Source organism: Symphalangus syndactylus, chromosome 1, assembly GCF_028878055.3.
Source record: "Symphalangus syndactylus isolate Jambi chromosome 1, NHGRI_mSymSyn1-v2.1_pri, whole genome shotgun sequence".
Lineage (NCBI taxonomy): Eukaryota > Metazoa > Chordata > Mammalia > Primates > Hylobatidae > Symphalangus > Symphalangus syndactylus.
This window is the reverse complement of record NC_072423.2, coordinates 30,165,484-30,192,685: the sequence shown is the minus strand read 5'-3', so window position 1 is coordinate 30,192,685 and position 27,202 is coordinate 30,165,484.

Here is a 27,202-nt window from a genome sequence, read left to right as displayed (position 1 = left end):
CCGCGCTCGGCCCATTTGTTCTTTTTGTAGTCTTGATTTTAGATTGCATATAGAAGAGAGACCAAACTGCACAGAAAAGGGCCTTTCACAAAGGAAAGAAAATCTGTCACTTGTCATTTCTCTGGCTCAATGTCCCTTCTCCTCAAAGCATTCTCCCTTCCTCTAACTACCTCTTTCCAGAACAAACCAATTTTCCCTCTATCTCCTACTCCTGGTACCCAGCTCAACTTTCCAAATCCTAGACACGTTATCTAAGTTATGAAGGTTGATGCTCATCCCCAAGAAGCTTCACTAGCCCATGCTCCCAAAAAATGGGGATCTCTGCAGGAAGGAAGGCAGCTAAGCAACATTGAAAGGCAGCATGCACCCAAAGGAAAAGCACAGACCTCTGAACAGGAGACCAGCATGAAACGTATGGATCAAGGAAAGCCTCAGGGAGTACTGGGCCTAGATTGATGAAGAGATTGGAACCAGGAGGACTCACTCAGATGGGCAAATGAAAAAGGAGGCTACACTGGGGCAGAGAGGAAGTAGAAATGCACAAAGATGCAGGAATAAGCATAGACTCTCTCCAGTCTGATTAACATGTCCAAAAGTAATAACAATTAGGTAGGTAGTCCCAATCCCATAGGCACCTTGTGCCAAGGGCAAAACCTTAGAGGGCGACTGATGTCAAAACCAGAAGAGACAGGGATGGTCCCTGAGCCAAGAAGGTCAGACAAGATAATTATTTAACATGAGAATCGAAGCTAGTCAGGTAGCCAAGAGGTTAGGAACAAACTCTGGAATGGGTCAATGGTTTTACATGCTAAGACTAAACTGGGGTACAGGTGATAGTTAATCTTATGCTTCCACTTGGCTGGGTCACAGAATGCCCAAATTAAACATTATTTCTGGGTGTGTCTGTGAGGGTGTTTCAGGATGGGATTAGCATTTAAATTGGCAGATTCAATAAAGCAGATGGCACTCCTCAACATAATAATAATAACAGACTTGAGTGTCCTCTCCAGCCCCTTGCTCCTTTATTTTCTGGTCCAGAATCTTTTTTAGTGGATAGTTCTTTAACAGCACTAAGGTAGATTTAGAAACAAAACAAAGCTAAATTTAAAAAACAAAAACACCTTTCAAACTTTGACCAGAGAACCAAGAAAAATAATTATTTCAGAGACAAGCTGGTAGGAAAAGAAGGCTAGGCCGCTTTATATAACTAATGCTGACTTCAGAATGATGTGGAAAGACAGGGTTTGTTAAGAATCCAGAGACTTCATTAGGGTCTATACTGTAATTTTGTCTAATTAGGCCCCAATAATTAGTGTTGTTCAGTATAGTAGAGAAGCAATAGGACAAAATGCTGGTGTGCAAAGCCCCATGAAAGTAATACATTTTCTCCTAGTAATGATAATGTTTCTTTTTATTATTAAAGATACAATTAAAAGGATTTGTGTTTTTCCCTTTTGCATGAGGAAAAAATAAACATTATATTTGATATTCTGATTTTCCATATATAGTGACACTGGAAATGTAATTAGCTATACTTTTTAACGAATGATATTAAATGACTGCAGTGACAACTTAAAGATGCTAAAACAGAATATGGACTCATTATTTGAGTGGAAATACAGTACTAGTATTCTGTTAACCTAACTTGCTGAACATATATCTACCATTTTTTTAAAGGTCAGGCATACACTGCTTAAAAGTAATATTTGCCTCCTATGAAATGACTGCTGGCAAAAACGCTAGGAATGGAGTGATTCTTAGTGATTTAAAAGAAAAGAGGGTGAGAGGGAGGAAAGGATAGGGAGAGCAGGATGCCTTTTCTGGATGACTCTTTATGTTCATATTTACTCATTAAAGTCTAATAGCCAAAATCAACAGCATTCAGTAACTGGTCGAGATTGACTATGGTTTTGATCACAACAATCATGATGACAAATATAACTTTCTTTCTAATCCTCAAGAGGTATATTAACAGGAAATATCATCATCTCCAATTTGCAGACAAGGGAAAGCGGAGGAAGTTTAAAATTTTGATAACAATTCTCTCTTTTTAAAATTATTTTATTTTTTAAAAAACATTCTGGGGTACATGTGCAGAATGTGCAGGTTTGTTACACACGTAAACATGTACCATGGTGGTTTACTGCACCTAATGACCCATCACCTAGGTATGAAGCCCAGCATACATTAACTCTTTTCCCTAATTCTCTCCCACCACCCCCCAACCCTGCCCTCCCACTACAGGCCCCAGGGAGTGTTGTTCCCTTCCCTGTGTCCATGTGTTCTCATTGCTCAGCTCCCACTTACAAGTGAGAATGTGCAGTGTTTGGTTTTCTGTTTCTGCGTTAGTTTGCTGAGGATAATGGCTTCCAGGTTCACCCATGTTCCTACAAAGGACATGATCTCATTCCTTTTTATGGCTGCATAGTATTCCATGGTGTATATGTACCACATTTTCTTTATCCAGTCTATCATTGTTGGGCATTTAGGTTGATTCCATGCCTTTGCTATTGTGAGTAGTGCTGCAATAAACATATGCATGCATGTATCTTTGCAATTCTCTTTTTTTCTAAGATATTATTTGTGCTGAAGGAAGAAATACATAACAACAACAAAACTTGAAAGATGTCCAATACTATCACTTTAAGATCTGGGAATTACCTTTGTAAAATAAATACTCCCTCCTGACTGCCTTTCCCCCTTTTGGCTCACTATGCATCACGGTTATATGGTGCACATTCTAATTATATTTCAGTATCAGTCTATCAGGAGGTCGTAGGTATCACTTGATTTTCCACATGCTGGTTGCAATATCCCCATAAATTGTCACATTTTCAGAGTTAACAAAATGAGCATAAACCTGTTGCAAGTGAAGAGCCAGAACCTCCTACTGAAGGGATTTTAAGGCTCTAGCACAATTCGTGTGATTCCATATGAAGCGTGAGTAGCCTAGCCCTGTTAATGAGCTTCCCACTCAGAAAAAGGGCCACTGTTTGAGCAGTATTGGAGAGGAGGATGGAGCATGAGTTAATGGCAGCAGACAGAGTCCAGAGAAAGGACAGTGCTGCTAACACCTGCACCCCTGGGAATGTCGATGTCAGGCTGCTGTAAAAGCTGACTATCATGAAAATACTGCCCCAAATGTAGGAAAAGGCTCAATCAATATAAACACTCATGTTTACTCTTAGCAAATATTTTTTTTCCTAATTGCATGGAGAACATTTCCATAGCCACATCTTTTTACCTTTGTAACAAGAGTCAGAAAACTTACTTTGCCAGTGACACTTTGAGGATGCCTCTCCAGCCATCAGGAATGCTTGAATGACACAGTGCTTCTACCTTGGGTGCCTTCAGAACATCCCTGTGGAGCAAGCAGGATGCGGTATTATCATCCCCAGAATACAGATATGGAAACTTCAGCTCAAACTCAGCATCACATAGGGAGTCATCAGTTATCAAAGCACTAAGCAATACTTTCTGACTATAAGCCTAGATTTCTGAGTCACAACCAGAATAATAAACTACATCTAAAAATGAATGACAATTATATAGAACAAACTCTTCTGGTTGAACAGGTAGGTGAAGGATATTGAAACATTACAGCTGGCCTGCTCTCACCTGCTGTACCTGCCCCTTACTACTTCTGGGGAAGCCAAAGGCTTTAAGGGACCAAGATTTGATGTCTCTGACTCTCTCTCTCTCTATGCATTAGCCACTAGAGTTTATGGCCTACTTCTAGAATAGGTAGAAGACCTGCTAAACTCATTCTTAGCTTTATTTCTTCTTTCTTACTATTTTGTCTGTATCTCATTTTTTGTAACTGTTACTTTATAATTTTATTTTATATTTTGTAAGGCATCTCAACTTATTTCTGATACATGGCATAGAAAAGGTAGACATATGGGTGGATCACTACAAAACTAGTTCTAGAGCTATAATATTAATTGGCAAACAAGGTACACATGCACTTGTGAAAAAAACTCAATAATCAACAGCTACATATAAAACCAGTAGAAACTTTCCAGAGTGTACCACCATTCCTTCATAGTAGAGGCATGCTGGGACTCTGCGCAGGGCAGAGCCACTGCAATCCATAGTACAAACCACACCTGCATAAATGTAAGTGGAACATAGAAAAAAAAGTGTTGAAAGATTTCCTCTTAATAATTATTGCTAAAAAGTTAAAATCTTCACACTGCTATACGGAGTATCATGGTTGAAAACTTTCAAACTGGGAAATTAGTCTACGTGATGATAAAAGTCAGCTCTCAAATGTGTGTTCTAATAGAAGGAGGTAGTGAAATGATAACAGAGCAGTAGTGGATATTCCTACTCATTTCAGTTTCTTCTCATAGATCATTATTTCTCAGGAAATTTCTGACCTCAATAAATTTCCTTTATCTTCATATTAACATTGTTCTCCACTGATTTTATTTGTCTAATGCTATTATGGTTGCCTATCCTGTTAGTTTGCTGTGATCTTGGCATCAAAACTTCCCCAGACCTGCTTGCTGATGACTATATAAAGTTCAGGACCAATAGTTTTCAATGGTTCTTACATGAGTGAATAGAAATGTCGATTAAAGACTGGTAATGAAATGCCACACTTTCCTGTGGATCTCAAAGCAATTTACCAAGCATTGTTATATGATCTTATGATGTTGAGGGCAAGTGATTGTGTCCGCATTTGCTCACGGAGCTGCAAAACCCAGGGCCCATTTCTCTCATTGCATTATGCCCCACCGAGCTAATGATAAGCCTGGGAACTCTTCAGAAGCGAGTGGGGAAGCTAGTGGAAACGTTGCACTGTGGGGGGTTAGAGGTTAAGCCTGCCGCTCAGTTGTCCCACCAGGAATCACACAGCAGATTGGTTACTTCCAGAGATTAGCTCCTTCAGGTTGAACTATTGGGTATCCTTTTAGGTTCAACCAGAGGTTCACATTGTGGAGCTGTTGACTCAGATCCCCATTCAGAGACTGGACTCTACTGCCTGCTGAGTGCAGATCCAGGAGACGCAGGGTGGATTTTCCCCACTGACTCGGGAAAACAAAGACTTACATTCTGCCTGCTTTGCCTGCTTCTCCCAATGACTAAGGCAAAACCTTCCCTTTCACTTTCCACATACACCTTTTCAGTTGCCTTTCTGTTTAATAAACATTTACTAGGTCATGCCTTTCTGGGTATAAAAGCAACTACCAGCGTAAGAATGTTTGAAAATACAGAAAAAGCAAAAAGACAGGATCATTTAAATCATGCAAAGTTTCACTTCCCAGAATTAAGCAGTTATCATTCTTTAAATATTTCCTTCCAGTCTTTTTTCTATACAGTTACACATAACACACATATAATGAGGCCAAACTGAATGTACTATATATAATGTGTCAGCTTTTTGCCTTTACAAATGCATCATGAATAGTTTTGCAGGTAAATAAATGTTCTTCACAACATGATTTCTAAAGGTTTCACAGTAGTCCATGTCAAGTCATTTTTTAATTTATTAAATCATTTTACCAATGAAGTTTTCTCAATTCCAAGTTTTTGCAATTAAAAAAAAAATACTGTATGAATATGGTTGCATGAAAGTTGTTATATGCATGTATCTCTGATCATTTGCTTATGATCCCATGAAATTGATTGCCTAAAGGCCACGAACATTTTAAAAGTCTTGGTACATGTCCTTTAGTTGCACACCCCCTCCAAAAAACAACCAAGTTATACACTGATCAGCAAGCATTAGCGTTCCCAAAATATTCTTTTGTAATTTTTTCCCCACTGAAGTTTGCTTTCAAGGTTCATTTTTCACAGGATTTTTTCTGGATAGAAATATTGTGGGGGTAGGGGAAGTGGTATGAGATATTTTGAACACAGCATAATTTCCACTAAGGCCCCAAACTCTCTATGGCCCTCAGTGTTGGGAATAGGAGGGGTGGGGAAGCAAACCCATACTTTCTTTTCCCTCCCAAACAAAAAGAGCTCCAAACCCAGATCTTGCCCCATGATCTCCTACATTCACAAACCTACATTCCTACTAAATACTGATTGGTTTTTCTGCCTGTAAAGAATCAAGTCAGATGAATAATCTCTGCACAACTAACTTGAAATATTTTTCCTCTGCTAATAAAGAGGACAGCTTTCTTATTTTTCAACCTGTGTAAATGACAAAGTTTCTATTTTTCTCAAACTGTCAAGAAAAGGATTCATTATTCCTTGCACATATACTTCTACATTTTGCTGTGAAAGTCAATATTTATTGCACTTTTTTCTGCATTTCTTAATGGAACATGGGTTTGATTACTGAATAAACATGAATGTATTCAGTTTTGCAACACTTCTACTCCCGTAAATTGTTAGGATTTCTTCAATCTTCTAACTCAAAACAGATTTATTTTTCTAATAAGATTTTGCAAGTTCTTCATCCATAGTATCCACTAGATTTATTTCATTTTCAAAATAGAAACTGCTACACCTGGGCAGCAATTTTTTGATCACCCCAAATGGTTTATAATGGTTTCTAGCATAGAGCAGCGGAATGCATACTCACCAGATGTACTTCAGTTCATGCATTACATTTTGGTTCACATTTTTTGGTCTGCTTATTTCATCTCAGTCTCCCTGACCACATTCTTAGGCTTTATTTCATCCGCATTTGCACATCGTGCAAGAGAGTATTTCAGCTGCATAAAGCATCCTTTCAAAGATTCCACATGGAGACAGAAAATCTAATAAATTTCTGTTGAGTCACTTTATTATTATTAATATAATTATATTTATTGAAGTATTTTACTCATTATTTATTATTACCAGATGATTATTTATCAATATTAAAATATATAAGTGAAAATTATTTAATGATTTTTATTATTGTTTTTATAACAACTTTATTGAGATATAATTCACATACCATAAAATCCACCCATTTAAAGTATACATTTCAGTGACTTTTTAAAAATTTTATTTTTAAGTTCAAGGGTATAAGTGTAGGTTTGTTACATAGGTAAACTTGTGTCATGGGGGTTTGGTGTACAAATTATTTCATCACCCATGTATTAAGCCTAGTACCATTGGTTATTTTTCCTGATCTTCTCCCTCCCCCAACCCTCCACCCTCCAAAAGGTCCCAGTGTGTGTTTTTCCCTTCTATGTGTCCATGTATTCTCATCATTTAGCTCCCACTTATAAGTGAGAACATGTGGTATTTGGTTTTCTGTCCCTGTGTTACTTTGCTAAGGATAATAGTCTCCAGCTCCATTCATGTCCCTGCAAAGGACATAATCTCATTCTTTTTTACGGCTGCATAGTATTCCATGGTATATATGTACCACATTTTCTTTATCTAGTCTATCATTAATGAGCATTTAGGTTGATTCCATGTCCTTGCTATTGTGAATAGTGCTGCAATGAATATACATGTGCATGGGTCTATGTAACAGAATGATTTATATTCCTTTGGGTATGTACCTAATAATGGGAACGGTGGGTTGAATGGTATTTCTGTCTTTTGGTCTTTGAGGAATCACCACAGTGTCTTCCATAATGGCTGAACTAATTTACACTCCCACCAACAGTGTAAAAGCATCCCCTTTTCTCCACAACCTTGCCAGCATTTGTTATTTTTTGGCATTTTAATAATTGCCCTTCTGACTGGTGTGAGATGGTATCTCATGGTGGTTTTGACTTGTAGCAGAGAAATGCAAATTAAAACCACCATGAGATACCATCTAACAGAGCTTTTTTTCATATGATTTTTGGCCACATGTATGTCTTCTTTTGAAAAGTGTCTGTTCATGTCCTTTGCCCTTATTTATTGATGCATTCCTGTAATATTTTTAGCTTTACAGAGCCTTTAGGTAGTATTCTCTTCTAAAGCATCCTGGTAGTATTTCTCAATCATTTTCTTTTCGTTAATTCCATGGCCCAATAATTAGAAATTCAGAAACCATGAAGGAAAAATTTCAGTTTCGAATTTAAAAGATGCTATAATGGTTAGACTAGAATATGTAGACTACCTTTTTTTTTCTACTGAGCTCAAAATATTTCATAAATCATCAACAAGATTTTCCTCAACACTTGATAGCATAACTAATCTCAACAAAAATAAAAAATTAAATACAAAATGTGCATTTATTTTGATTTACAATTCACACCATTGTAACTACTGTATTAGTAGTTTCTATTTGGTCTTGTTTGGGGGTTTGCTTGGTTTGGGTCAAATGGTCAATAGTTTCTGTGGGATCAACCAATAGACAATAGAACAGATCTAATGTACTCATTAAGAAGACCACAACTTCAAACCAAACCAGTTGAAAAATGTTTCAACTTCTATAGTTTTCCTCCCTGTTGACAAGGAATTTAGTTATTTTTTAAAAATGTATAGAGGGAGCTAATTTATTTAACTTTGAAAAATGTCCCAAGTCTACAAGAAGATTTTACTGGCCCAGGAATACCCCCCAGACCTTCCTATATCTCATCATAGCATAATGAATTCACAGAAATAAATGCAGGCATTTGCACTACACAAGTCTTTGAAAGTTTACAACTTAGTCAAAGTTAATATTTTCATTTTTATTCTTTTTTCCTCAACAAAACGATGATGCTTTTAGGCTTAGAATATTAGGCTGGGGATTAAGCAATCTTTTTCATAGATATTTCAATATTCACGGAGTTTTAAATATCATTAGTAATTTACCCCCACCCCTCCCAAAAAAAACCCCACACAGATTTTTACAAAAGAAAATAAGTCAACTCACATTATCTACTCCTCTAGGCTAAGTACATGTCTAAATACATTATTGCCAACCATGACCTTTTCCCTGAGGTCAGAAAAGCAACTCACATAATAGCCATTATCTAGACATCACCACTTGGATGATCAATAAGCAACTCAAACTTAATAATCTACCTAAAAAATACTCTTGATGTACCCTTTAAATCAGTCAATCTTTCTTCCAGCCTTTCCTGTCCCGCAAATGACAAATCACCTGCTCAGACTAAGACCCTATGGGCCATCTTTCGTTGTTCTTTCCCTTTACCCAACATCCAATTCAACACCAAGTCCTATGGGCACTAACTTCAAATATATGCCAAGGTAGTCACCTTCTCTCCATATCCAGCAGTGCCACCATGTCCAAGCCACCATCATCTTTCACCTTTTGAAATTCAAGAGCCTCTCCATGGATCTCTCTGTTTCTACCCTTAATACACCACAGTCAGTTCACTGCAGAGAAAAGTGCAAGCCAGAATGTGCCACTTCCCTGTCTAACCCCACACTGGCTTCCCATTACACTCAGAATAGAACCCAAGCTCTACCATGGCCTGCAAGGCCCCATATGAACAGGCCATGCTCCCTCTATAACCGCGTCTCATACCATTTGTCCCCTCACTTTCTGTGCTCTGGACTTCCTGGTCTTTTGTTCCTCAAACATGCCAAACACGTTCCTCTCTTGGAGGTTGTTCTTTCTGACTTCTTGGCATCAAAATCTCTCCCCACTTACCTTTGCATGACTGACATCTTCTCCTTAGTTAAGAAGACAGAATAGGGGTAGTCAAGGCCCATTCTGACCTTAGGTCACAACACAAATATCACATCCTCAGAGAGGTCAACCTTGACCACCCCCATTATGTCTCTCTCACCTCACTCTGCTTTATTTCCTTCCCAGCAATTATTTATCTTTCAAATTATCTTCCCAAGTTACTTGTCTGTTTTTTATTTTTAATGGCCTAGCTCCCCAACTAGAATATGAGCCCCACTGTAGAAGAGAACTTTTCTCTCTCATTCACCACTATAACCACAATGTCAATGTTTACATGGAAGGTATTCACTAAATACCCATTGAATAAATTAATGTTTTCATCAATCAGAAAGTCAAACTCATTGGCATGTCATTGAAGGCCCCTCACAATCCTGCCCTAACATACATTTGTAGCCCGTCTCCCAATATGCTACATAAAAGCCATATCAGACTAGTCACTGTTTCTTAAATATACAATGAAATTTCACAACCCAATGTCTTTGATCAGGCCCTTAATTCACTCTCAAATGTCCTTTCTTACCCTTCCCCAATGCCCCCATGCCTCAATTCCACTGGAATAAATTCTACTCAGTGTTCAAGGCCCAGCTCAAATGTTCTTTTGTCCACTGAGCCATTGCAGTTTTCTCCTAAGGATCCAAAGCACCCTTTTCTTTCCATTGGGTAGAGGGTCCCTAATGTAGCCCTCTTTTCATAATTAGCTGTGTCTATCTCAACTGGGATAGTTTTTTCCCCTTGTGGATATGAATGTTGTGATATATAAATGTGATTAAAAATATATATATTTAGCTCCCTCTATAGATACATAGATGGAGATATACATATATGGAGCTAGTTTTTCTTTTTGCTTCTCTTTGAAAAAAAATTTTTGCTTCCCCAGCATATGCTATGTTGTTTGAAAGCAGAAACTTAGTCATTCACACATCCCTTGTAATACACAGTCTAGTCCATGGTAAGGGGTCAATAAATACTTTTTTGGATTGAACTGAATTGAACTAAACCAGACTATGAGAAAAATGACCCAGAAATTAAACTCGATGTCACCAATCAGGAGTATTCAACTCTCAATTGATTGTGAAACATATAGCTCTCTAATTTAATGGGGTGGAGGTGGCTTTTCTGTGGGCCGAGAAACCTTCTGAGTTTGTTCTGCCTATTGCAAAGAGAGACATGGTCAGCAATCATTGACCTTGTGTTATCTGTATCTCTGTCTTAAATTTCCAGATACTTGGTTAGCCTTTATCCTTATGTTTGGAAGAAGCTAAGTTGCCTCTCACACGTTTTTCCTTCAGAGTGCTGATATTGGGCTGTATCCTATATGTTAACAAAATACCAGATTTCTCAGGTCATTGGTTTAATGCAGCTGTGGTTGGTTGAGTTTCAGGAAAGTCACCACTTGTCTTCTGTCTATATCACTTCCCTAGTGACATTAGGGCTTTTCTTTGCTAGAGAGTCAGAAATTTTATCCTCAGATCCAGAACATTCCCCCTACTTCTTGTTAACCAGCATGAAAATGGGGAATTGCATGGGGCAAGTTATCCTGTAAACATTCAGAAAAGACTCCATAGCAACTTAGTAGAGAGCCTAGGAGGAAATAGGCTTCACTAGTTTCTTCTTGAATTAATCTACTCTCAATCCATCAGAGTCAGGGAACAATCTGTAGTGTAGCAGGGGGGGACATTGTATTCTTAGACAAGGCCAGCTAGAAGGAAGATGCACCTAGAGGACACAAAAGAATATTAAGTATGCCAGATGGTGAAGTGGTTCTATGCAGGCATTCCTGAAGCTCTAAAATACAGGGCCAAGGCCTAGCTGAAGCAAGGCCATGGTACAGCACAGTTGTGCAAAATGCAATGGGCTGGGGATAGCCCAACACCAGCTAGATTGTTGCCAGCAAACATCCCCTCCTCAGCTTTGATCCACAAGTCTCCAGCTACATAGAGGACATCTACTCCTGATATGCCCACACAGGGAAAGGTGAGTATATTATACTACCACTTGGTGGTAGTATCTGCCACGAATAGGGTATGAGATGCCTGAAACTGATCAAACGCCTGCACCTCTTTTTCTTTCTTCACCCTTAACAACTTCCCTACTTTTCTGGTACCTCACAGCATCCCTCCTGATATGGTTTGGATGTGTCCCCACCCAAATCTCATCTTGAATTGTAACTCCCACAATTCCCATGAGCTGGGGGAGAGGCCCAGTGGGAAGTAATGGATCATGGGGGCGGGTCTTTCTCGTGTTGTTCTCACAATAGTGAATAAGTGTCATGAGATCTGACAGTTTTAAAAAGAGGAGTTCCCCTAAACAAACCCTCTCTCTTTGCCTGCCACCATCCATGTAAGACATGACTTGCTCCTCTTTGCCTTCTGCCATGATTGGGGGGACTCCCCAGCTATGTGGAAGTGTAAGTCCATTAAACCTCTTTTTTTTTGCCCAGTCTCAGATATGTCTTTATCAGCAGCGTGAAATGGACTAATGCACCTCCTCTTGCCGCCTCCTTCTCAAAGACAGAGAAGTCACTATTCTAAAGGAAAAACAAGTTTCAAGCAATGGACTAAGAGAAGAGTAGACCAAAAAAGCTTTAGTTCTGGATGGCTACTAAGGTTACAGCAGGAAAAAAAAAAAGAAAAGGAAGACTGGTTCAGGACTAGCTGACAGCAACTTCTTCAACCAATTTGATTCGGTTCAGTTTCATTTAATTGTTCAGGTAAGAGGAGATGGGAAAGGGTAATTGAATGGTTAGGTCATTGCTGTATTGGGTGATATGGCTCTAAAAGGTTTACTAAATGCAGTTAAGAAATAAAGACATAAACCATACGCAGATGTATACAAACTGTGCTGGTAAGGAAGAGCATGACATCAGAAGAGGGCAGTGCAATTCCTCAGAGCCCAAACGCTGCCTCTCCTAATGTGGTCTCCCCAGTCTGATCCTGACTTGGAGGTCAGTCAGGGTATACTCAGCTCCCCTGATTCCTTGGGAAGTGCCAGTAGACCAGGATATGTAAACAAAGACGATCACTTTAAATGCTGTCTGTAAATTAAGCCTTTGAAGGTCCTGTAGAGCTTGCCGCACAGGATCAAAAAGGAGGCAGCATCTGACCCTTCTCCACTTCCCTTCGCTGTAGATTCTGAAATGTGTTTCCATGACTTCATGATAACAAAGATACGTCTGATGTTGAGGAACTGACCTGACTTCAAACAAAACAAAGAAGCCCTATTGAAAAGATGTCCCTCCTGGGGCCCTTACAAGAAACTCCTCCCTTCCCAGAATCTAACAAAGTATCTCCCTCTCTGGACACATCCTCTCTTAAGATACCTTAGCTTACAGTGGTGGATAAAGAGGCTCTTCTCTCTGTGTGTGTGAGTGCTGTACCCACATGTGTGCCTACATGCACACGTGTGTTTCAGTGTATGCGGGAAAGTATTTGTGTCTCTTAAAGAACTACCTGCTGAGTTGCATGTTCTATAGAGAAGTAAAAGTAAACAAGGAATAATAAATAATAATAAAATGTATTGATATAAGACCTTACCATCCACCCCATAGAATTTTGAAAATACTTTAAAAGCATGTTTTTTCCAAGAACAATTTACAGGGTGGATATTCAACTAAAGACTTGTGTACTTAAGACACAAAATGTTACTGAGACAAATTCTAGTAATTATTTTACACCAGAAGTATTTAATATTATCTTCCCACTGTATAGAGTAAAAACTACTACGTTCCACTAAGTTTCATCAAAGTTCCTAAGAAATGTTAGGAAGAACAGCAGCATGATCCCCCAAGGCCTCAGGACTGCCTTTTCATTCAAGTATCTCCTAGAAATTTCCACTGAAGTAAAATGACTGCTTTGTCCCAGGAAGACAAAGTAGAGCCTTATAAATGAGCAAACCCTTATATACTTAAGCTCTGGCTAGATTATGTAACAAGAGATATTAGAAGACAAGCAAGACTCGTTGGGATTCTGAATCAAATGTAATGAAAGTGGCATAGTGTTTACTGCCAGGTTTAGTTCTCTTAAAACATCAAAATTATATATGGAGGAGGCAGGTGTGGGGAAGTGGGTCACATTGATTTGGATCCTGTAATTGCAATATTCAGGCCAAGAGAGTGATATGCACCTGCACTCTGGTTGGCTAGCTGCACCTGGAACTGGGTTCAATTCGGGGGGTGGAGGGGGGATCTATTTTGAGAAAGATAGCTGGAAAGTCTCCAGAGTCAGAAACCAGAGTGGTGAATGCCTCAGGAATTATTTCACGGGGAGCACATTCGAGATAACTTGGACTGTAAATCTGGACAAGAAGAGAATGGAGGAGATTAAAAACCCAAATGTCTGAATGTTTTTCAAGTTGCATTTCTTTTTATTTATTTTTATTTATTTATTTAAGACAGAGTTTTGCTCTTGTCACCCAGGCTGGAGTGCAATGGCACGATCTGGGCTCTTTGCAACATCCACTTTCTGGGTTCAAGTGATTCTCCTGTCTCAGCCTCCCTAGTAGCTGGTATTACAGGCACATGCCCTCATGCCCAGCTAATTTTTGTATTTTTAGTAGAGATGGGGTTTCACCATGTTGGCCAGGCTGGTCTCAAACTCCTGACCTCAGGTGATCCACCTGCCTCAGCCTCCCAAAGTGCTGGGATTACAGGCGTCAGCCACTGTACCCAGCCCATGCTGCATTTCTTATATTTTCCAAAACAGGCTGTAAAGTCTCTACCTGTTCAGTTTCTTCTACTTCAAGTGCTCCTCTCCCTCCTCTTGCCTGTTGATCCCTCCAGATCCAGTTCAGCAACACCTTCTCCAGAGACCTTCCATGAGTCCTTTTTCATTTTCTTGCTCCCTGCCATGGGCAGAGGACTAGACATTCTCCCTCTTTGTACCTTGTTATTATCCATAAAAGCCCCTTCATATTGCAGCAGAACTTTGTATTCCAATGTTTGTCTCTTTTCTCTCCCCCATTAACTGTGGGCAAGAAGCGAATTCTACATTTCTTACATTAATTTTTTGACCACCCTTTACTGAATATTTGCTATGTCCTAAATAATGTGCTAAGGAGTAGGGATCCAAAGAGGAAAAAATATAGGCTCTTTCCCTGCAAAACGTAAAACAAGAAAAAGAGTTGCAAACATCAGAAATAAGACAAGGATGTCTTCCCTCACATCTTCTCTTCAATACTGTATTAGAGATTTCAACCAATGCAATAAGGCAAGAAAAAGAATAAAAGGAACCCAGATTGAAAAGGAAGATGTAAATTATATTTGTTTACTAATGACATGGTGGTCCATATAGAAAATCCAAGAGAATCTAAAACTAATGAATGAATTTAGTAAGATTGTATGGTAGATGATCTATACAAAATCAACTATCTCTACATATTAGGAACAATTCAAAATTGAAATGTAAAAATCAATACCATCTCTCTAATAGCATCAAAAATATGAAACAGAGATAAATCTTTACAAAAATGTTAATGGCTTATACACTGAAAACTACAAAATATTGCTGAGAAAAATTTTAAAGATTTAAATAAAAGAAGAAATATTTGTGTTTATGGGGTGGAAAACTCAATATTGTAAGATATCAAATATGTCTAGGTTAATAGCTAGATTCAATAAAAAATTTGCCTCAATAAAAAATCACAGGAGGCTTATTTTTTAAAAACAAATGACCAGCTGATTCTAAAATGGTTTTTTTTCATTATTATTATTTTTGTGATGGAGTCTGGCTATGTCATCCAGGCTGGAGTGCAATGGTGCAGTCTTTGCTCACTGCAACCTCCACTTCCCAGGTTCAAGCAATTCTCCTGCCTCAGCATCCCAAGTTGCTGGGATTACAGGTGCCCACCACCATGCCTGGCTAATTTTTGTATTTTTAGTAGAGACAAGATTTCACCATGTTGGCCAGGCTGGTCTCAAACTGACCTCAGGTGATCCACCTGCCTCAGCCTCCCAAAGTGCTGAGATTACAGGTGTGAGCCACTGCATCCAGCCTAAAATGTTACTTCTTTTCAAAGTTGTTTTGACTCTTCTCTATTCTTAGCGTGTACTCTGGTGGTTAGTCGCAAATGGAACTGTACATTCTTTGCATGCAAAAAATAGAGAATAGTCAAAACAACTTTGAAAAAGAATAACATGTTTAGAGGATAAATACTACCTGATTTCAAAACTACTTAATAGGTATTACAATCAAGACAGTGTGGTATTTATCTTAAAAAGAGGAATAGATAAATGGAACAGGATACAAATTACAGAAATAGACCCATACATATATGACCATATGTGATTTTCAATGAAGTGGCAAAGGCAATTCATTGGAGAAAGAATAGTCTTCTCAACAAATGCTATTGTAACCACTGGATATCTGTATGCAAAAAAAAAAAAAAAAAGAACCTGATCAATACATTTCACTACATATACAAATTATCTCAAAATGAATTATTGAACTAAATGTAAAACTTAAAACTATAAAACTAGATGAAAAATAGAAGAAAACCTTTGTGACTTTGGATTTGGCAAAGATTTCTTAGATGCAACATTAAATTCATGCTCCATAAAAGAAAAATTAATAATTATTCTTCAACAAAATTTAAAACTTCTGCTCTTTAGAAGACACTGTTAAGAGAATAAAAAGACAAACCACAGACTGAGAGAAAAAGTTTGTAGTATATATCTCTAATAAAGGACCAGTATCTTGATTGTATAAGAAAGTATTAAAATGCAATAATAAGAAAACAAACATCCCAATCTTTTTAATGGTGAAAAGATTTGAACAGATACTTTATGCTAAAAAAGGTATATTATGACAAATGAACATTTAAAAAACTCTTCAATGTAATTAGTCTTAGAAAAATGCAAAGTAAAAACCACAATGAGATATAACAACATACTTACTAGAAACTAAAAAGACTACACCAAACGTTGGAAAGAATTTGGAGTGACTACAACACTGATGCCCTGCAAGTAAGAATGCAAGACACTAGCATTGCTTTGGAAAATACTGGCAGCTTTTCAACAAGTTAAACATACACCTACCATATGACCCAACCGTTACACTCCTAGGTATTTATTAAAGAGACATGAAAGTTTATGTCCATTCCAAGGCTTGAGTCCTAACGTTCATAGAACTTTGTTTATAATAGGCAAAAACTTGAAACAACCCAAATGCTCATAAATAAAGTATGCCATAGCCATACAATGTACTACTGCTCAGCAATAAAAAGGAATGAACTATTGATATGCTTTACAACGTGGATAAATCTCAAAATAGTTAAAATGGTTCTTTTGAGAGAGGGATTTTTAAAGGCATGAGGAAGCTTTTGAAGGTGAAAAGTGTGTTCATTATCTTGATTGTGATGATTTCACAGATATTTACAAAATGTATTGAATATTGCACTTTAAACGTGTAGTTTATTTGTCAGTAATGCCTCAAAAAAAGCTATTTTAAAAAGCATAGTGACAGTAAAGTTTTTGTCTTTTTATTTTTTATTTTTTAGATTTTATTTTTAAATTTTTTTAATTTTATTTTTCCATAAGTTATTGGGGTACGGGTAGTATTTGTTACGTGAGTAAGTTCTTTAGTGGTGATTTGTGAGATTTTGGTGTGCACATCACCCAAGCAGTATACACTGCACCATATTTGTAGCCTCTTATCCCTCACCCCGCTTCCACTCTTCCCCACAGGCCCCCAAAGTGCACTGTATGGTTCTTATTCCTTTGCATCCTTATAGCTTAGTGAGAACATATAATGTTTGGTTTTCCATTCCTGAGTTACTTCACTTAGAATAATAGTTTCCAATCTCATCCAGGTCACTGCAAATGCTGTTAATTCATTCCTTTGCATGGCTGAGTAGTATTCCATTGTGTGCATATAGATATATATCACAGTTTCCTTATCCACTCATTGATTGATGGGCATTTGGGTTGGTTCCATGATTTTACAATTGTGAATTGTGCTGCTATAAACATCCATGTGCAAGTATCTTTTTCGAATGACTGCTTTTCTTCTGGGTAGATACCCAGTAGAAGGATTGCTAGATCAAACGGTAGTTCTACTTCTAGTTCTTTGAGGAATCGCCACGCTACTTTCCATAGTGGCTGTACGAGTTTACGTTACTGTCAGCGGTGTAGAAGTGTTCCCTGATCACTGCATCCATGCCAATACCTACTGTTTTTTGATTTTTTGATTATGGCCATTCTTGCAGGAGTGAGGTGGTGTCGCATTGTGGTTTTGATTTGCATTTCTCTGATCGTTAGTGATGTTGAGCATTTTTTTTGTATGCTTGGTGGCCATTGTGTATCTTCTCTTGAGAACTGTCTATTCGTGTTGTTAGCCCACTTTTGATGGGATTTTTTTTCTTACCAATTTGTTTGAGTTCGTTGTAGATTCTGGATATTAGTCTTTTGTCAGATATGTAGATTGTGAAGATTTTCTCCCACTCAGTGGGTTGTCTGTTTACTCTGCTGGCTGTTCCTTTCGCCATGCAAAAGCTTTTTAGTTTAATTAGGTCCCAGATATTTATCTTTGTTTTTATTGCATTTGCTTTTGGGCTCTTGGTCATGAAATCCTTGCCTAAGCCAATGTCTAGAAGGGTTTTTCCAATGCTATCTTCTGGAATTTTTATAGTTTCAGGTCTTAGATTTAAGTCCTTAATCCATCTTGAGTTTATTTTTGTATAAGGTGAGAGATGAGGATCCAGTTTTATTCTCCTACATGTGACTAGCCAATTGTCCTAGCACAATTTGTTGAAAACAGTGACCTTTCCCCACTTTACGTTTTTGTTTGCTTTGTCGAAGATCAGTTAGCTGTAAGTATTTGGGTTTATTTCTGCATTCTCTATTCTGTTCCATTGGTCTCTGTGCCTATTTTTATACCAGTGCTATGCTGTTTTGGTGACTATGGCCTTATAGTTTGAAATCAGGTAGTGTGATGCCTCTAGATTTGTTCTTTTTGCTTAGTCTTGCTTTGGCTATGAGGGCTCTTTTTTGGTTCCATATGCATTTTATAATTGTTTTTTCTAACTCTGTGAAGAATGATGATGGTAATTTGATGGAGATTGCGTTGAATCTGCAGATTGCTTTTGGCAGTATGGTCATTTTCACAATATTGGTTCCACCCATCCATGACCATGGGATGTGTTTCCATTTGTTTGTGTTGTCTATGATTTCTTTCAGTAGTATTTTGTAGTTTTCCTTGTAGAAGTCTTTCGCCTCCTTGGTTCGGTATATTCCTAATGATTTTTTTGTGTGTGGCTATTGTAAAAGGAGTTGAGTTCTTGATTTGATTCTCTGCTTGCTCGCTGTTGGTGTACAGAAGAGCTACTGACTTGTGTACATTAATCTCATACCCAGAAACTTTGCTGAATTCTTATCTAGGAGCTTTCAGGAGGAGTCCTTAGGGTTTTCAAGGCAAATGATCGGATCATTTGACTTCCTCTTTACTGATTTGGATGCCCTTTCTTTCTCTTGTCTGATTGCTCCGGCTAGGATTTTCAGTATTATGTTGAAGAGGAGCAGTGAGAGTGGGCATCTTTGTCCTGTTCCAGTTCTCAGAGGGAATGCTTTCAACTTTTCCCCATTCAGTATTATGTTTGCTGTGGGTTTGTCATAGATGGCTTTTATTACGTTAAGTCATGTCCCTTGTATGCCAATTTTGCTGAAGGTTTTAATCATAAAGGAATGCTGGATTTTGTCAAATGCTTTTTCAGCATCTATTGAGATGTTCATGTGATTTTTGTTTTTAATTCTGTTTATGTAGTGTATCACATTTACTGACTTGTGTATGTTAAACTATCCCTGCATCCCTGGTATGAAACCCACTTGATCACGGTGGATTATCTTTTTGATATGCTGTTGGATTCAGTTATCTAGTATTTTGTTAAGGATTTTGGCATCTATGTTCTTCAAGGATATCGGTCTGTAGTTTTCTTTTTAGGTTGCATCCTCTCCTGGTTTTTGGTATTAGGGTGATGCTGGCTTCATAGAATGAATTAAGGATAGTTCCCTCTTTCTCTATCTTGTGGAATAGTATCAAAAGGATTGGTACCAATTCTTCTTTGAATGTCTGGTAGAATTCTGCTGTGATTCCATCTGGTCCTGGACTTCTTTTTGCTGGTAATTTTTAAACTACCATTTCAATCTCGCTGCTTGTTATTTGTCTGTTCAGGGTATCTAATTCTTCCTGGTTTAAGCTAAGAGGGCCGTATTTTTCCAGGAATTTATCCATCTCTTCTAGGTTTTCTAGTTTATGTGCGTAAAGATGTTGATAGTAGCCTTGAATGATGTTTAGTATTTCAGTGGTGTCAGTTGTAAAATCTCCTGTTTTGTTTCTTAGGAGGTTATTTGGATTTTCTCTCCTTTTCTTGGTTAATCTTGCTAATCGTCTATCAATTTTATTTATCTTTTCGAAGAACCAGCTTTTTGTTTCATTTATCTTTTGATTTCTTTGCATTGGGCTTTGCCTTTCTCTGGTTCCTCCCTGATTAGCTTAATGACTAACCTCCTGAATTCAGAAATCAGTGATTTCTTCTTGGTTTGGATCCACTGCTGGTGAACTAGTGTGATTCTGGGGGACTGTGATGAGCCTTGTTTTGCCATATTACCAGGGTTGGTTTTCTGTTTCCTTCTCATTCGGGTAGGCTCTGTCAAAGGGAAGGTCTATGGTTGAAGGCTGTTGTTCAGATTTTTTGTCCCATGGGGTGTTCCCTTGATGTAGTACTCTCCCCCCTTTTTCCTGTGGATGTGGCTTCCTGTGAGCCGAACTGCAGTGATTGTTGTCTCTTTTCTCAGTCTAGCCACCCAGTGAGTCTACCTGGCACCAGGCTGGTACTGGGAGTTGTCTGCACAGAGTCCTGTGATGTGAACCATCTATGGATCTCTCAGCCATGGATACCAGCACTTGTCCAGTGGAGGTGGTGGAGGATGCAATAGACTCTTTGAGGGTCCTTTGCTTTGGTGGTTTAATGCTCTATTTTTGTGCTGGTTGGCCTCCCGCCAGGAGGTGGTGCTTTCCAGAGAGCACCAGCTGTAGTAGTGTAGAGAGGGACTAGCGGTGGGCGGGGCCCTAGAACTCCCAAGAGTATATGCCCTTTGTCTTCCGCTACCAGGGTGGATAGGGAAGGACCATCAGGTGGGGGCGGGGCTGGGCATGTCTGAGCTCAGACTCTCCTTGGGCGGTTCTTGCTGCAGCTGCTATAGGGGGTGAGGTTGAGATTCCCATGTCACTGGAGCTGTGTACCTAGGAGGATTATGGCTGCCTCTGTTGAGTCTTGCAGGTTGTCAGGGAAGTAGGGGAAAGCTAGCTGTCACAGGTCTCACCCAGCTCCCATACAAACCAAAGGGCCAGTCACTCCCACCATGCCCCACCAACAGCCCAGAGTCTGTTTCCAGGTGGAGGGCAAGACGGGCTTGAAAACTTGCCCGAGGCCTTCCGCCTCCCAACTGCGAAAGAAGTAGGCCTTAGTTCATCCCCGGCCTGTGAAGTCTGCAAGCCAGTTTCGCACCCTCCCCTGAGTTCTGGCCAGGAGGCTTCTCTCCCCATGCAAATTGTTACAAAGTTCAGCTAGAGATTTCCTTCTCCCTGTGGAGCTTCACCCCCTACTCCTCTGGCCACCCTCCTGTTGGATCCCTGTGGTGCCAGGCAGGAATGGGCTGCTTGGGGACCCAGCGAGCTCCCAGGGCCTCTCCACTGCTTCCTCTACCCCTGTATTTCACTCAGCTCTCTAACTTGACTCAGCTCCAGGTAAAGTTGTAATTTCTCCCACAAACAGACCTTCAGCTTCTCCAGTGGGGGTGTTCGGGAGAGGAGGGTCTCCCTTTCCCACTTCTGCAATTGGAGCACTCACAGTATTTGAAGTGTCTCTTGGGTCCTGCAGGAGCAGTCCACTACCTTCAGAGGGTCTGCAGTTCCACTCAGGATTGCTGGTTGGTTCTTGCAGTTGATCTGGAGCTAAAATTCACAATGCAAGCCTCCACATGCTGCTCTGTCCAGAGCTGAAATCTAGTCCTGCTTCCCATCCGCCATGTTCTAACAGTAATTTTTAGAAGCTTAATTTTTAGTGTGCCTGGAAAATAGCAGAGGCCCAATATGTGTTGAAGCATGTGAGTAGTCTAATTAGATTAGTTCTCTGTTACTCCAAAGTACAGAACTAGACCAAAAGGCAGATTTCAGTTTAATGCATTCATTAGAGATGTCCAATAATGAATTGAACTTCTAAATTAGGAAAGATGTGTAGCAGAGTGATTAAAAGTGTGATTATAAAGAAAACTATAGTTCAAATTCTGGTTTTGCTTCTTATTGTGTGACCTAAGCAAGTCACTTGAATTCTCTAAGCCTCTGTTTTCTCATCTATAAAGCAGAGATAACAATAGCATCCATACCACAGTGATGTTATGAATCATAACAAGATAAACATGTAAAATATATTATTGAACTGACTGCTGCACTGCATAGGAGGTTGGGCCAGTTGATTGCAAGTTGTTCATAAGGGTACTTGGGTAAATATGGTAATAATTGAGCATTTCATTCAGGGCATACAGACACTGAGAAGGCAATGGAGCCAAAGGGAGGCTCAGAAAAACTCAGGGCAAGCCTTGTTCTCATTGTTGCTTAACTCTCAATTTCCCTAAATACTATGGTTAATTTCACTGGATATTAATAATGACACCTGTCCCCTTTGACCACTTCAACATTTGTAGGCATCCTATGCTGCAAAGTCAGGCCTCCACTAAACCTCCACACCCCTCCTCTAAGGCATAGTGATAAAGTCAAAAAAGCTCAGTTACTTTGCCTGTAAATATTTTGAATTATACAATGTTTCTAACAGAGAAGCACATCCCAAATTCATTTTTGCAGAAACTCTTTCTCCAAAAAATACTATTTTATAATATTATAATTATAATTATAATAAAAGTTATATCATTATATAATTATAATATTATAATATTGCTATAAGGCACTAAGGGCAACAAACATCCCTAAAGGGGATTTTAAAGAGCTTGCCTTGACAACATTCTTGATGATGAATTTCTCTTTGGTGAGTTCCCAGTTATCAATGCTTATCTAAAAGCTTGATTCATGAAAATGAATTCAGCAACTATAGAACTGCCTCTTTGAAGGCTCTAATTGGCCATCCAAACTGCGTTCCTTAGTGTTTCCTCCATTTTATAGGCCAGGAAAAGGAATAATTTTCTTGCTCAAGGCCATGCAGAAGGAGAGCGCTAGAGGAGTCAAAGGAACTCAAGAGTTCCCGATTGCAGATCCCAAGTATGATTTCCTGTGGCCCAGTGGTTCTAACATCTGTGGCCAGTTAGCTCTTTGTTCACTTGATGCTGGGATAAAACCAAGGGCTGCCTTCTTCCAGGCCCAGGCTTTTGTTTCTTTAGACTGATGATCTTAAAACTACAGATGCATGATGTTCACTCATAGGGTGGACATGGGTTTATTTTTCTATTTTTGACTCAGCAGGTTTCCACTCTAATGATGAGCAATTACAAATCTGGCAGACTGTTTCATTCCACATGCTGAAAGAAGGCTACAGGAAGTATTTCCATTCTGAATGCCATAGAATTTGTGATTTGCATATACCTTTTGAGTAAAAATAAAACATTTGCCCTGTATTGGCCCGAGTTTAATTAAAATGATGAGAATGTGTGATAGGCATTTGGTCTAAGGCAAAAGGGATGCACAGTACAGAAATTTGGAACAAACATTTTTTTTAATGAGAAATGCATGGTTGGCAGTGATAAGAAATGCCAAGACTATGTATTACATGGGATCACAGGTTGAAAATAGAAAATATCCTAATAATTCTGGCACAATGTGAAACTGTTATAGGAAGGTTTGGATAGGATTACATGCTTTATGGGTAATGTCCCTGTAACTAACACTGTAGATGTTTATAATCTTTTCTATAGTCTTTTTGTGGCTGACCATGTATAGCTGATGGGCTGCTCATCAGTCCTGGCAGATTTTCCCATTTAACCATGTAGGGAAGAAGGAAGAGGATTTCTTTATCTCTGAGGGTTAAGCTCTGCAAAATTGATGATCATCCAAGAACACCAATGAAACAAAGTCAAAATGGCCAAGCACAGAAAGTGGATAACTCATCACTTGAATTGAGGATTATTAAAATTGACCACATTCTCCATTGCAAAAAATTGTAATAGGGTGGATGTTAAAGAATGTTTCCTATTATATACCAAGTTCTAATTTAAAAAATACACACATATATAATAGGCTAAGTAGATTTGCAGGTACATGTTGCTGGAGTCTTGGAGTGAATACAGTGGAATGAAGAAAAATCTGGGCTATGGATACTCTCATTTTACAGAACACCTTTAAGCGTCGTAGCTTACTAAGTAAATATTAAAATTCCTAAATAAGAGATGTGGAATCATTTACAAGGAGAATTATCACATTGTGAAGATACACCATCTTCATTATTGAGGAAGACTGACGTAACAAAATAGAACTCAAACGAATGCATAAATCATGAATTGAGTTATTTCCATAGATGAGAAGTCTAATGTTTGGATAACTGGGATCAATTGTTTTGTTAATCTGTACCAATATCCATGAAGACATTCCAAATTTCATTAAAAAATGGTGATTAAATGGCCCCTTATACTCTCTCCATGAGACCCAAATTCCCACCTTGAATCTCATCTTGGAAGTCTCCAAGTCTGGCCTTGACCCCTGTATACCTCGACTCAAATAAGTAAAATAGAAAATAGGCCAGAAAAATGGCAAATGGCTTGTATCCTCCCTCCTCAAGGAGAAACAGACAGCTACTACAAAAGATAACTAGTGTGAATTTTCACTCTAGCAAAGAGATCCGTGGTCTGCCTTTATCTTTATGAATAACATTTGTCTTCCATATAGCTCCTACCCAAGTTTCAGTGTTTAGTTTTAAACAGTAACAGACATTGTTTCAGCATCCTCAGAGTGCAATAAGAGTGTTAAAAAAAAAAAAAGCGTTTAATTTAAACCTGACCTTTCTCCTATTTACTCCAAACACTTAAAAAATATAACCTTGAATTTCAGAAGCTGCAAAATTCTACTTTGTTAACATGGCAGCATCTTAGGTAATAATATTGAGAAATAAACAAATGACAAAAGATCGCCAAATATCCTAAATATGAAATTAGGGTATAAGTGTGCAATTGGATCAAAACCCCACATCGGTTCAAACATACCCAAAGGGAAGAGTGACTGCCTTAATCCAACTGAGGTGTGAACATCTGCTCCAGTCTCTCTTGGGTAGAGTTGGGCTCATTTAAACAACTTTGTATGCCAGACAAATATACTTTATGAGAAAATGTGTGGCTGAAGACCTCACAGAATCAAAACTCACCTTATTAAGACTTTGTTTCCATAAGAATAGATGTAAATAGAAGAATGTATAAAAATCTACAACCCTTGTATCTTAATCTATTTTTAAAACTCTTTTTTTTTTTTTTTTTTTTTGAGATGGAGCCTCATTCTGTCACCAGGCTGGAGTCCAGTGGCGCAATCTCAGCTCACTGCAACCTCTGCCTCCTGGGTTCAAGCAATTCTTCTGACTTAGCCTCCCGAGTAGCTGGGACTACAGGCGCATGCCACCACACCCAACTAATTTTTGTATTTTTAGTAGAGACGGGGTTTCACAATGTTGGCCAGTGAAACTCATTTTAAAGCACAGGCTTTCTCTCTCTCTCTCTCTCTCTCTCCCTCATACACACACACACACACACACACACACAATCAAATTAATAGATATGTAATAACAGGATCACATCTAACTTCAATACTTCAATACCAATATTATTTATCTTTTCAGTACATTTTGAGACTGGTATTAACATCGTCATTTAATGAATGCTAGGATGATACCCTTAGAGGATGTAAAGAAAAAAAAATTAGCTAATTCATTTTCCAGGGCTTACTGAGCACTATGAGCCAGGTACTCTTCTAGGTAACAGATTTTTAATTGTAATAATGGTAAATGTCAAAATAATAGTACAGTAGTCTTCCAAATCATAGAGATTCTCAAGCAGGTTAAAAAAAAAACAAGATAATGGTAAAGAAGGATGAGTAGTTCTGTGGCCAATCTCAAGTGACACTACCAAGTGGCAAGGGCCTTACTAACTGTATAATGCTCCTGGCTCCCCCAGCTTTGGAATTATAGCATATTTTATACTTTTTTGGAATTCACATTATTTTTATTTCTGTTCATAAAGTTATTAATATTTTATCTAGTGCTATTTTATATATGTATACTATGCAGTCATGTTGTTTTGGTTGTTAGTTGGTGAGATACCTTCCAAATGTCACTAGATAACCATGTTAATTCTTTCATTTAAAGAATCTAATCTGATATTCGTGGTTATATCTTGATATAAAAATCAAAGAATGCTGATGTACTATGCTGTACAGCTGCCATCAGGATGTATGCTGTAGTACTATACAGCCAAAAATCTTAATGACAAATGGCCTATTAGAGCACAGAAATTTGCATTTCCTTTTTAAATTATGTTTTCTTCTATGAAACCTAATGTTTATAAAGTTTAGTCGTCTAAAAAGTTACTAAACAAAAAATTACCTTGTTTTTCAACATTTTACTTTTGCAGACCCAGATGACAGTCAGTAAGAACTTTAGACCAGATCAACCACACTGAGTGTGAATAACTTCAGTGCAATCTTATTTCTGGTAAGTATGCAATATCCATCATCAGGGCTTTTGAATAAAAAGAGCTCACAGATTCCTACATTTCATTTCAGGGTTCCTAGGATTCCCGCAGAAACGGAGAGAAAAACTTTCAGGCAGAAATGAAGTTGACCTATCTCTTTTTCTCCTGTAGAGTATTCTGCCTTGAAGAAAATTTGAAAATATTTTGCAATATCTTTGATTACACAATTCAAGTAGGTGATTTCATGCACCGTCCTGTTTTATGTTCTCAGCTGCTTTGGAGTTTTTACAGGTTTTCATTGTGAAATATCATCTTATGCCATGGATGGGCATGGGATGGGAGAGGAGAAATTACCCCTCGCCTGGTCTGAGGATCCTGCTAATAATCTGTAACAAAACAGGGGTCATCAAGATGAAAGCAAAACAGAAATATTAAGGCAGGTCACTTTCAGTTATAAACTCTATTGTAATAAACCGAGATGAGTTTGGGATTTAGCCTTCTTGGAATTATTGGAAGCAGAATCTAAAGTCTCCCTTGTACCGGCCGATGTAAACAAACACTGAAGTCTTTATCCATGTACCCAAAAATGCTGGAACTTCTTTTCCCCTTGTTCCCTACAAGTCATTAATGACCTTGTGCTATTCCTTTAAGAAAAGCATATTTGAGAGTCGAAGGTAGCTAGAACAGACATCACCAGAGGCTGAATGTAAATGACTCAGCACAAGTTAAATGGAAGGAGAAATAGAAGCAAAATATTTTCATTGAAAAGTATGCATTCACAAGCCCTTAGACTAAATATTGTTCCTGAAATGAGTGGTAATGCATCAGGAAAGAGAAACCCCAAACTTACATGGATTGCCCTTTAACTACAGAACAAATTTGGTGGAATTTCTAGAACACCTGTTCACACCAAGCCCTCTGGTTTCAGAAGTTTCATTTTCTTAGATCAGAGCTTGCTGCCAACAAACAAACTCCAGTGAGTGGCACAGCCCTCCTCCTCCTTCCCCTGC